This window comes from Lepisosteus oculatus, chromosome 12, assembly GCF_040954835.1.
Source record: "Lepisosteus oculatus isolate fLepOcu1 chromosome 12, fLepOcu1.hap2, whole genome shotgun sequence".
NCBI lineage: Eukaryota > Metazoa > Chordata > Actinopteri > Semionotiformes > Lepisosteidae > Lepisosteus > Lepisosteus oculatus.
The window spans coordinates 5,330,260-5,343,217 of record NC_090707.1 but is presented as its reverse complement, the minus strand read 5'-3'; the positions used below and the strand labels follow the sequence as shown (position 1 = coordinate 5,343,217).

Sequence of the window (12,958 nt, the reverse complement as noted above, 5' to 3'; positions counted from 1 at the left end):
ACTGTACATTCTATATCTGAAGCCACTAATAAATGACAGCACACCATCTCAAATACCACACTGAGCAAGTGAGGGCAAAACAAACTTATAACATTTAAAAGTTATGATACATCTATTGTCTCAGCATATATACAGTAAAGACTCAGATAAGATATGATTTCAACAAACTTTCCCTGGATTTCTCCTCTCCCCAGATTATGGTCCTGTGTCTTGAATCTCCTTTCTAAGGCTCTTGTATAAACAGCTCAACAACTATACTGCATCACCACTGCTCTCTTTGGTCTCACATACGCCTTGCACATTACACAGAAACTGCATTATCTGCAGCTCATGCTGCTTCTATGCATGTTTTACGCGACACTTTTTGATGCAGCTTTTGACCACATTATCCTCTTATCTTCACTCTCTCAACTTGGTACCCTTGACTGGCTGTCTTCCCCTCTCTCCGACTGCTCCATTCAGTACTGTAGAGAGCCGCCCTCTCCTCGTCTTGCCTCTTTCCAAAGGGATTCCACAAGGATCACTTCAGGGAACTTTTCTGTCTTTATACTGAGTGTTGTACTTCTTCTATTTCCTCCCTTCTACAACATTCACGCTGACAGATCTCAGATCTTTATTTCTTTCATTCCTATCGTACCACTCTGAATTGCCTTCATGGATATCTAACTGCCTATCAGCCCTTTCTACATGGACGTACTCAACCTAACTCTCCTAACCCTTCACGATCTGAAATTCTCTATGGTTCTCCTGTTCACCTATTCTGATCTCTCTGCCAGGAATCTCGGTTTTACCACCGATCCCTCCCTTTCCCATTCGCAAACCATATCTTTCCCTATTGATTTTTTTCTTTTTTGCTATTTTTAACTATCCTGTATCCTCCACTCAGCTCCAAGTCCAAGCACGTGTTTCGCTTTAGGCTGCAGTACTGATCCTTGTCTTTGATTCTCGATCCCTGCGTCCTTGTTGACTTCCTTGTGTTAGCAGCCTCGCATCACCAATACCTACTAAACTCGGCACTCTTTACTGGCCGTCCCCTTCTATCTCCGGTACTTCTTTCTCGTCATACCCCTCTGCTCCTCACTGCTGATCTTCTGCTCATCACTTACCTGTCCCTTCCCTTCACTCTCCCACCTCTGGTGCTGCCCATTCTCCTCCCGTGAGACCCAGTGAGGAAGCTCTGCTCTTTGTACCTTGTAGTCTACCGATTTTGTTCCCGTTGCTGCAGACTATACTTTAGAGCCTTGCATTTTAATTCTCGTAACTTGTTTGGGTAATGATGTTATGTGATATTATTGTAGGAACTGACTTTGTGCCACCCACCAACACATTTACCAATTGTAAGCAATAGGAATATTTCATATTTTTGTACATGAAAGGCATTCATTAAGTGATCTTTGTCGGTAGCTGATTGCTTGCACTTCTTGCACCAGCTCTTCTCAGACCAAGGTTTAAAGTTGGGCAACCGTACAGGGTTTCTTTCCAAAAGACAGGGATTTCATGTTTTCACAGAAGAATGTCAGTCAAAAAGCATACAGATTTGTGGTGGCTTGTTGGTAAGAACAGTATTTCTGGAAAAGGAGAATGGACAGAAAACAATGGGCTTCAAAATGTAATACAATTAATTCCCTAGAGATTAATGTTACTTACCGATCCAAAAATGAATCACAGGCGTACCGAAGTGCAAGATCTTTCCTTATTTAGTTCATGAAGAAATGTGGAAATCATCTGATTGATCATCAGCCTTGTAATTTAACTCTTTCCTTTGGGGAAACATAGGGGTTTGATCTCAAAAGACAGGGGATAGAAGAGGGATTCGAGCAGGGTTTTGGTCAGGGTACTTGAACAACTGCAGATCAAAACAACGCACAATTTAGTCATGGCTTTAAGTCTAAAAAGTATAGGCTGATAAATCCCTATGCTTTTCAAATTATTATTTTAAATAAATAGAAAACTGATTTGTGTTCACATGCATGCACAGATCTGTTGTGCAACTTCTGCTCTGAGATTTACCACTTGTGGATGTCAGGAAATTAAATCACTTCCTTATCTTTAAGTCTGATTCTGCAGGAATGTTTACTTTTATATACCCAGGGTATACATAATGCAACACAGTCATTGTTATGAAAAGCAAATGTCAATATTTCTCTTACAGCGAAAGACTGAGCTGAACTAACACTAGCAAACACCTATCATTTCCATTTCTTCCTGTAGCTCATTTTCCACTTGAAGTCATTCTTGTTTTGCTAGTTACAGTACATCAACTCTTTTCTCAAGTGCTTGGGGTCTTTCTATTGTGCCGTATGTAATATACAATTATAAACGCACATGTATATAGACAGCATAAACATGACCTACAAGAGGAAATCATTTAAGTCAATTCAGCTAGTTTGGTTGTTAGCAGATAATCGATCAAAGGATTTCTAGTTTTTTTTCTTGAAAGAAGCCAGCACATTAGCTACAATAATATAGCTGAATAGCTTGCTCCTTACTTGTTCCATATTGCTACAGCTATTTAAGTTATACATTGGATTCGCTTTGTCAAAACCATTGAGTTTTTTAACACTGAAACAGTTCCCTTCATTGCCTTTATGTTTGTCAGTGTAGGAGTGTTCATTTCTAGATCATTTCTGAACAAAATTAAATTCTGTGTTATAACTATGGAACCCAATATATTGCCTTTTTATGGCTTCCCTGCATTGTCAAGAAGACATTAATGATGTGATAACATAAGCTGCTAAGCCTTTTTCACAAGTAGCTTCTTCAAGCTCAAAGTGTCCCAGTTTGCAGTTAGAGTTGTTGTGTTGAGATATAGAGGTTTAGTTTCCAGAATTTTGCCACCTGCATGTCATCCTCTGCACTGATTGCTCAGTTTTGAATTTTTTTATAAATCTTTTTGAAAATTCCTTTGCACCTTCTGCAATGTTCGCAACTTGCCAGCAACGTTTACTTGTATACTAAGTATACCAGAATCTATCTGATTAATATAAATTTAAAAAGCAGTGGTCTAACGCAGATCTCTTATCTGTACCCTCTGTTTTTTTATATATTTACCAGTTAATAAAAGCCTTCTGAAAATCTAAATACACCATATCATCTACACAAATACTCTCTGTGCTCATCACTGTTGTTATTTATTCTAACAAGGTAGTTAAGCAAACCCTATTTGTACTACATCGCTATGAATATCTTGGAGACCACTACAATACAGGTGGTCCTCCAGCTTAGTTCTAATTATTGTTCCCATAACTTTGCATGGAAATGAAACTAACCCTATTGGTTTATAATTACTTGGCTGAGTGTTGTCACCTTTTTTATGGATAGGTGCTACAATACATCAACGGCTACTACCACTGTCTTGAGAAGCTGCTGGAAGTGCTGTGTTAAAGCCCTATGAATAGATTCTCCTCAAGTAGAATTAGTAGAAAACCACTAGACCCTGGAGAAGTGTTTATCTTAAGTGCTTCTTGTACCTGTAACACTTTGTCCTCTCCTGTGCTTATACTGCTCAACACAGAACTTTGCCCTCTGCCACAGCAATGTTGTTGATTTCTTCCTTGGTGAAATATTTATTTAATACATCAGCCCTTTCCTTTATGTTATCTGAATGTTTCCCATTATGATCACAGATATACATGTAGCACAGTTTAATAAATGTGAGAAAATATATCACTTCTAGTGAGGCTGCAAACTATTTTTGAAAAGCAGTGAAAACTATTTTTCAGAAGAAGGACACAGCCATGTCTTTGTATGTTGTTTAATACATTAAAAGACAAAGCAGCGATCTGAGAGAATTTGTGTATTTCTGCAAGAAACTTTAAGCAAGTGAGACTGGATATCTGTCATGCACGGTCCATATCAATTTGATTTTGAATAACCTTGTCTGCTCCCCTCTCCACAGAACTATTATCCTTACATCTGTCAAAACATTAGCATCATGTTTGGTTTCTCTCTTCCCCATTTTCTCTTTTGCTATTGTTAACTGCTGCACACTAGCTGCCTGCGAGGTGATTTATAATAAACCCAATTATCTATACATAAAACTAACAGCACCCCACAATTAAAAGGCACACGTCAACCCCCTATTCAGCAGGCAATATAGCCGCAGCAAACAACCCAAGCAGAAACAATTTAATCAAAGAGTGAAGACAATTATAACATCTGTTATTCTTTTGTGTGGGTCGTAAGTAGATGCTGCGGAGGAGTTTTCGTTAAAGAGAGATCTTTTAACATCTGTTCCAACAACAGACAACAGTGCTGAGTAAATAAATGAAGACTCAGTGACTCTGAAACAGCGAACAGCCAAGTGTGGCAGAACCAGGAGAAGCTCAGCTTGCAGAAACCCAGCAAAGCCAAAGTAAACTTGAGAAGCACAGACTATTTGCACTACTGCTTACCAACATTTTTCTCAGTGCCGGAAAAATATCCATTTAAGGAAATTTATAGCCATATAGAATGTCAGTGAACTTCAATCGCTTTGAACATGTTACAGATTAAATATTTGACAGGTTCTGTTTTCATTTTGAGGTCACTGAAAACCTCTGTGTTTTTTTATGAACTGTCAAAATCTGGTTAAGCTCTACACACATTGACATTCAGTTTTGGTCACTATACTACAAAACATTAGCCTTAGAAGGAGGTCAAAGGACAGCAACATGATTCTTGGACTCTTGAGGTCTTGTGATTGTCATATGTGGAGAAATTAAATAAGCTGGAAACAAAGGTGATTCAAAGGAGATATAAAATAAGCAGGGAGGAAACATGTCTACAGACAGTGTCTGGTGCTGAGTTTCTCAGCCAGGAGGATGAGGTTCAAACCCTGGGCTGCTGCATATAACAGCGTGATGAAATTTTAGATGTTTTATCAAATATGCAATAGGTGGGCGAATGACATATGCATCACACACATATATTATATACAGAATATAACCCTGAAGACTGTTTCCCTGACTTGCCTATATTTAAGAGTTTCCCCAGACGTACAGGGACAGTATGGACCAGATTGTTCACTCAGATCAGGTGATGTGGATCTCCTAGTGGTATTCAGGCACTGTTTGAAGTCGGCATCTGGGCTTTAGCTGTCATGCTTTGGGATCTGTCCAAACTATATCAGAAAGTCTGAGACAATAGGTTATTTTAAAAGCAAACTGAAAATGTTTTGCAACCAGCTGTAAGGGGAATTGTTTGTGTATATGCCTTGATATCTTGTAAAAGTGGTCTGGGATTACGAGGCATAAAGAGAAATCTGTAAGAATAGATGTACTGTATTGTGAAAATCCTTCATTTGGCTCACTTCAACTCATTTGTCCTTTTAGCTAGCAGTGTTGCGGGTCGTGTGCTGAGAAAGCAATCAAATACCATTTTAATATACTGATTTGTGCAGATATAATAAGGCAGTTTAAAAATGGTTAGCATTGCAATGGGTCAGTAATAATACTATTTCGATCCTCTCTTTCGTATTAACAACACTGACACATTCACTCATTCTGCAATTCACGTCTTAACTGTGAGATGAGATGCGGTGATAAAGCTTCATAGTTGCTTAAAAGAGAGCAAACTGAATTTCTTGTCAACAGACAGGACAAATGTACAAGAATATCTGCTCTACAGTAGCTCTGTCGTGTTCATTCTCCTCTTTTGTACAGTACTCTTAATAAAACTGTAAAAGCAGAAACTACATTTGGAGAGTATTCTAGCCAATCTGAATTTTTTTACTCTTTTTTTCCTTATGCTTTAAAAAAAAACAAGCTGATATCAGAGCCAAAAAGTGTTTTTTTTTATCTCTGAAAAGTGTTCAAGGTTCAAAACCTTTGTCTAGAGAGATCTTCTAAACTTGTCAGACATACTGTGCTTGTTTGAAGTTAAATATCTGCTACATTTTCTATGATTTAATTCTGGGAAGATGCAGCTCTCGTTAATCCTTCCTGACTTAGCTGTTACAACCTCTTCTTGTGCAAGATCAGGAGCATTTTGACTGCCTTAGTTTGAATGATTCTAGATTTTGCTTTTTACTGCTCCAGACATTCCAAATAATGACTCTTGACACTTTGAAATTGTACTTTCAGGAAAGACAGCCTCTCCTCTCATCTCATGACAGCCTCTCTTTTGTACCTATGCCAAGAGATGTGTGATAGATCTTTACCTTTAGATCTTAAAGCGGGGATTGTGGAATGGACTGTCTCACCTGTCTTTTTCTTTTCATTAAACGGATGCATGGCTCGGATCTTTATTCCCTGTCCAGAAGGATTTTAATTAATCATGTAAACAGTCTTTACAGATTTGTTTCGAAGAAGTCTGCGCTGAGTCCTGAGACCGCTTGCAGCAGACCAAGGTATCACATACTGTACATATACACAGAAAAAGAACAACAAAGGCCAGGCTTCCTTTACTAAATACAACCAAAATTGAGTTGCCCCATTTGATTTCTGTGTTGTGATATGATTAAATCAGACTACACAAAATTAATCTCCGAGTTCCTTGATTATTCATATGTATGATATTGAGGAAAAAAGGATATCCTAAGCAATATCAAAAACATTCTCTTTCATTCACTGGAAAACGAAGGACAGTCATAAATTACAATCCTTAGTATCTGCCATTTCTGGTTTAAGTTTTATTTTTTGGGTACATCCCTTGACATGGCAAGAGAAAGGCTATATTATGAGTCAACTTTACAAGTATAAAAACAGAAAATGAGATGTGGATTTTCTTGATGTTTAAATACACAGAATGCTGCATAAATAATGTATATAGTTGAAACTGAAGGTTCAGCTGCTTAACTAGTGAATCATAGTTATCAAGTCAAATTAAATGTATAATGTGGACCCCAGGGTAAGATCAAACTGGTTGGAATTGGTTTTAAAATCAATCAGCCCCCTACTCTCTCTACACTTACTCCACAACCCCTAGATAAAATGTACCCTGCCTGTGTGCAATGTGCCTTCAGTGAGCAGCAGAAAAAGGGGTCAACTCTAACAGCCCTGAAGCAAAGACCTAGTTTAGTGAATGAGTCATTGACAGGGCTTTCTGAATATGGAATGTGGTCATTCAAAAGTATGAAGATGTAGCCATTATAATATACTTAAAGAAAAAAAAACATGAGCGCAGGATACTGTGGGGCTGAAAAACATGAAAACTCTCTTCCTCCAATTTGCTTGAAAGCATTTTGAATGCACAAACCCCCTGGAGCCCTCAACTGGTGAAATACAATACTGCAGTACTTTACACGTGTGTTTAGAAAACTTTGCATATTTCTTAATTTTAAACACAAAATAATCATCCACATGACAGAATAAGCTATTATTCCAAGAATAATCCTTAGGTGGACTTGGAATATTTTATAATTTATATGTAAAAAGAGATGCTGATATAATATTGCATCCGCATTTATATTCATGCCCTTTCAGTCTTACAGAATACACATTTACTGCTTATAAATATATTCAAATCTCTTACAATGAGCTCTTTAAAATAAATAGGCTTGTTTCCACAAAGTATTAAAAATGTCTCATTAGAAATACCTTTGCTGTGTTATTTGAGATCAGTGTAATTGTAATGCACATTCCTAAGAATGTTTTTTAAGAATATGAAACCCTGACACATAATTACACTTAAATAACTAATTTTACAAACAAAAAGTGAATTCAAGAGATTGAATGCAGGATTAAAAAAATACACCAAAATCTACTCCAGAAAGCATAATTATCTGCCCATGATAAATAGATGTACCTATGTCTAAATTTGGAAGAGATGTATAGCCTAGCTCTTCACTGAAAACACAGCAGTCTTATCTTCTTAGAGTTTGAACACTAACACACTGTGACTTGTATACAAGATTTTGTCTCTCTTTCCGAAATAGCTAAAAGTATTCTAATGTTTTTAGATGTTTCGAGTTCATTTATGTTAAATCGTGTTTGTTTTTTGTTTTCCTCCCCTTTTCTTCAAAGTGAAGAACAGAAAGGAAAGTAATAGTCAAATTAAAAAAAAAGCAAACCCAAACAGCATCTGGCATACACAAAATCAGAAGGTTTAGCAGTTGTGAGAGATGTGGAGAGAAAAGTTGCTGAGTTGCACCAGGTGCACGGAAATGACAGCAATATTGCAGTGTTCAAGAAAATGATCCCCTTGGCTGACAGGGTTAATACATTCCTGTCAAGGCAATGTGAGCTCTGAATGAGACCCTGGGTCAATAGTGACTCACAGGGGGGTCCTGGTCCTTGTGTTATTTTTTACACCACCACAAAAATAATCTCCCCACATAAATATCCCTATCCTTAGCACACAATTCCCAAAATAAATAGCATAGACGGACAGGAGCTTCACGCCCAGCTGTCCCGCCTGCTTTCTTCTCCATTGTGCTGTAAGATAGAAGAATGCCAAGGCGAAGGTTCATTGTTCCTTGAAGTTCCCTATTCTAATAAAGCAGATTTTCAATTTGGTATTACGAAAGCTGAACCCCCACGCCCCCAGCTCGCTCACTCCTCCCCTCGGAAAAAAAGAGCCTTATCTGTGACCATGAAGCTGCAGGGAGCGATATCAGTACTGAAGATAGTACTGGCTTATTATGACAATGGAGCACACAGAACGTGCCATTTAAGTGTCATTTGGTGTTGCGAAGGGTGTGCTCAAACATTGAAATGGCAGGTTGTGGGAAGCAGCTGACTCACCTTTGACACTGCTGTAAAGTGCCGTATACAGTACATACACCACACAGCCAGCAAGGCCTGGAAAAACAAACAGAACATTATTTCTGAATGAACACTGTTCAAACATTAAAAGCTGCATTGTCAGCCTGTTAATGAATGAAACCCTGATCAAATATGGAAAACTCTAGGTCAAGGTCTATTACTAAACCACTATAGACCTAAGGAAGATTTACGCTAATTACTTTGTTACAGTATTTTTTCAATTCATTGCTTCAGAGCGGTGTTCAGAAGGAAAGAGCTGTTGTGGTATATTATTATTCTAATCTCATTTTTTAATACTTATTATGGTTGCGCTCTGTATTGGAAATGTGTTGCATGTGTGCTAGGACATTTCAGTTTCAATTGGATAATAAAGTTGCAGTTAATTGTTACATTCCACACTACGTCACTACATTCATACAGGCTCATCTGTTAAAAAGAAAATTAAATTCCTCTGGTCTCTTCTGGCTTTCCTTTCTCAACACACAGTGACACTAAACTCTTGCACATTAGTCACCAAGTCATTGGTGGTGGCTTTTACCTGGCTTGAACCCCCCCTACAAGTATGAGGTTTGCATTCCTGATTGGCGATTGGTGTATGAGAGACAAGACTGGCCCGTGGTCACACAGAAAGCAGTGTGCAGCAGTAGTTAGGGTTCCAGGCTCCTCACTGTTGTGGGTTACGGGTTCCAATCCCAACTGAAGCACTACGGTTGTTCCTTTGTCCAAAGTTAAAATTCCTAGCCATATAAACGTACTATATATTGTTTTAATTAAAACCAGTCATGGTACACCAGGAATTCTTTTGCATTGATCTCAAAACCTTGAAATCTGAGATTTAAAAAACTTTTTTTAAATGTATTTGATTAATTGAGTAAGCAATTAATAAGCTTTTGGCTGCCCAGGGCTATAAACCTAAATCATAGTGCATATAAATGAAATATTAGGGAGCACTGCTGAGGTAGGAATCTCTTGTCATGTCTTCTCTGCACAGGTTACTGCACATGCAGGAGAAATGTATATTTCAGGCTTGAAAAATATGACTCAAAAAAGTAGAATTTTGACTTTGTTTTGTCAGTTTGTTTGCTTATTTGCCTTTTTACTCCGAAGACATTCCCTAAGCTAAAAACCTGGAAGCACTCAGATGGAGCAGAACATCCTTGATTCACAACACCCACAGAAACTCTGTCTAAGGCACTGATCACTACAGAGTAACCATCTACTGTATGTGCACATTGTGAAAGTACCATAGGACCAGCTGTGGTTAACAGGACAGGTTTCAAGAGATATCACACTGAATGTGAGTAAAAAATGACTTGTTTCTTCAAGGGACTGCCAAGCTAAAACAACAACAACAACAACAATAATAATTATAATAATAATAATAATGACCATCGGACAATAGAAGGGCATAAGGAATCCAGTGGATCCCTGGTCAGTAGCAACCAGCAGAAAAGCTGAGACGATAAAACCTTTATAATAATAGCAATAACAACAATAATAATAAGCGATTGGTTCATTGACTATTTCTTATAAAATCCAGAAGGGTGTAGGGACTTTCAAAATAGTGTTAATATTAAATGCTAATAAATATCTGCCTCCTGAAAGGGGCGTTAATGCAGCAGGTCCACCTGCTGTCAAAAAAGATCAGCAAAGCTAATTGTTTCTTAGGGGATCCCTCTGCCTTTTGGCACTTACTCTTATTTAATAAAAAGAAAAGCCTGCTGCAAGAAGAGACAGCAGGTCTTTGATAAATACGTTAAAAACGGGCCATGCTGACCAATCTTTCCTTCTGGGCGAGAGATGCGTAAGAAACCAGTCTTTTCAAAATGTTCACAATCACCATCCTGATTCAGACTCTCATCCATTCCGACCATTAATTGCCTTTTCCCACTGGACCGTATATGAGCGTTTACCTACCAGCCTGTTCGAAACTCTGATCTCTCACGTCCCACACAGGCCCCTGCTACTGAAAACTGTATAGAACTCACTGTTATGGTGAAATCCTCTTACGAGAAATATAATACCAAGGTAATTAATTCCTTAATTCAGGATTCCAAACGTTTTCCAGCCACGCAGGAATAGAGACATGCAAGTACAGCTGTAGAAAAATGGCACTGATTGTAGAGCCGCTCTGAATATGTTTTTTTTTTTTAATCTGTTGCCGGGACCTACTTTCATACATGCAGAATAGTAAACAGAATACTGGCATACCGTCAGTACAGCATTCAGTCAGATCATCAGGTTCCAGAAACAGACACACCCCTTCAATACTTTCCCATGCCATATAATTATTAACACTGTACCTATAATCGCGTTCATACCACATATTAATTAGTTTATTTTGGGAAGATATCTTTGTGCTTGATTTAACAGTAGGACTACCTTAAGAGTAAAGAAGTCTCTGAAGAGAGATGTTTCTAACATCTGCATAATTTATTTGTTTTAGGAAAGATTTGTTTATACCCCTTTGAACTGTAGCATTTTTTAAATTTTAAATGGGACAGTACCTGCAATGACTATATTGAGTCTAGTCAACTACTTGAGCACCAAGTTCTGCTATTTCCTGTCACTCATCTCTAATGATCCTCTCAAACAATATCAGTGAATGTGACAGTGGTGAGATCATTGAGTACCAGAGCTACTTATTGTTGTTTTGCTAAAGCATACTGGAAGCATTTACTTTACAGTGCAACTTCGGAAGCAGCAGCAGTATTTATTGCCGCATGCAGCATGTCAACAACGCAGACATAAAGTCTGCAGGAGCTGCTCATCGTGGTGCTTCAGAAAGAATGTGAACAGCAGTGTACTGATGCCATCATCTAATAAAGGAAAAGCTTATTTCCTATGAGGATCACACCCCAAACACAACAGTCTAGGAAGTCATGCTACATCCTGAGGCAAATTAAATTGGTTTCCTGCATAGAAAGGCGTACAGAAATATCACTTTTACTTGTGTTTCTTGGAATGCCTTTTGTTTTAGAAATGTCAGATAAGTACCTATATGAAGAAATGGAAATTTAGGACATTATCAAACCCATTATTTTAGAACAGGAGCTTCAGCCACAGACACAACTGTGTCTAGAAAAAGCGCAGGTTCGAAGACCTGCCAGGCATTTATGTGCTATTGCACCTGGATTCATACAAATCAAGGTCATTCGAATTATTTTTCTTCAGGAAAACTCTTACTGAACTCTTACTGAACAAAAACAAGACCTAAAATAATAACAAGAACAAAATAATGGTAGCCACGCGGAAACAATTGTAAAGTTTTCTCAAACATGTTGTCCAAACTACTGTATCCACACATATCAAAGAGGACTTTTTCAAAAAGGTAACTTTCAGGCTGATTTGCGTAGGTCATTTAATTTTTGCCATTAACCATTATCTCATTAAAAAAAAAGAAAAAACTTACCTTTTTTTAATTAGACTGCAACAGGTTTAATGCCAATACTGGGTTTTTCAAACTCCTGTTTTGCAGTGGGCGGAACCAGTATCACTTGGTAGTGTTCAGGGCTGTTGAATGGCATGTAGCTGACGTTGCTTCATAAGAGATTAAAAGTCCCAATAGCTGGGGAAGCAACACAGGTTTCTTTTGCTTTCACTCGGCTCGCTGGTGCTGTACAACTCCCTGGTACTTGTAAATACAGGCTCTGTGGAAGAAGTTCCACATTACATCACAGGCAGCTGTTTATTGTTGGGTCTCTATTAACTAGCTGTCAAACAGAGCCAAGTGCTTTCCCTGAAGCACCACTCTGCTGCTCCCCAGAACACCGCGCCTGGTATTTCACCAGAGGAAGTGCTTAACCCTCCCTGTTCTTTTTTAAAACACGGCTCAAACTTTCATCTAAGGAAACAGAAAAGACCACTTCGCTTAGTTATTTCTTTTTACTTTCGCATGAGCCAATCCAGCTCCAAACAAGCAAGAAGGGATGTGCCGCTGCTGTAGCAGAGGCAAAAACAGAGGCAGTGGCAGCAGAGTAGAGCATTCCTCAAGTGTCTCAACTATCCAGCCGAGTGGCTTTGCAGAATGAAAAAACGCTCAAAAGGAGACATGTGACCCGCAGTACCACTGCCAGCACGCTCTCTTCTTAAAATTACACAAAACCAATAATAATCTTTCTGTAGCCCTTTTCATTTTGAATTTCCTAACAATCTCATATGCCTCAGTATGCAGTCATTATACTTTCCATCCCATAGATGCCCTACTAGTGCCAGATTATGATTACGAATCAGCACATGTTGCTCGAATGACACTCAAAACTCAAATCTTTGTC

The 12,958-nt window shown here is 38.3% G+C and overlaps 1 long non-coding RNA gene across 1 annotated transcript in view; it reads right to left on the bottom strand.

The window, feature by feature from the left end:
• Positions 1-12,666, bottom strand: part of LOC138241950 (uncharacterized) — a 67,915-nt gene extending 55,249 nt beyond the window's left edge. The window contains exons 1-2 of the long non-coding RNA XR_011191226.1: positions 12,097-12,666; positions 8,664-8,720 (exon numbers count right to left, since the gene is read on the bottom strand). This is a non-coding gene — a long non-coding RNA (uncharacterized lncRNA). The remainder of the gene's footprint in view (positions 1-8,663; positions 8,721-12,096) is intronic.
• Between the last annotated feature and the right edge of the window lie 292 nt (positions 12,667-12,958).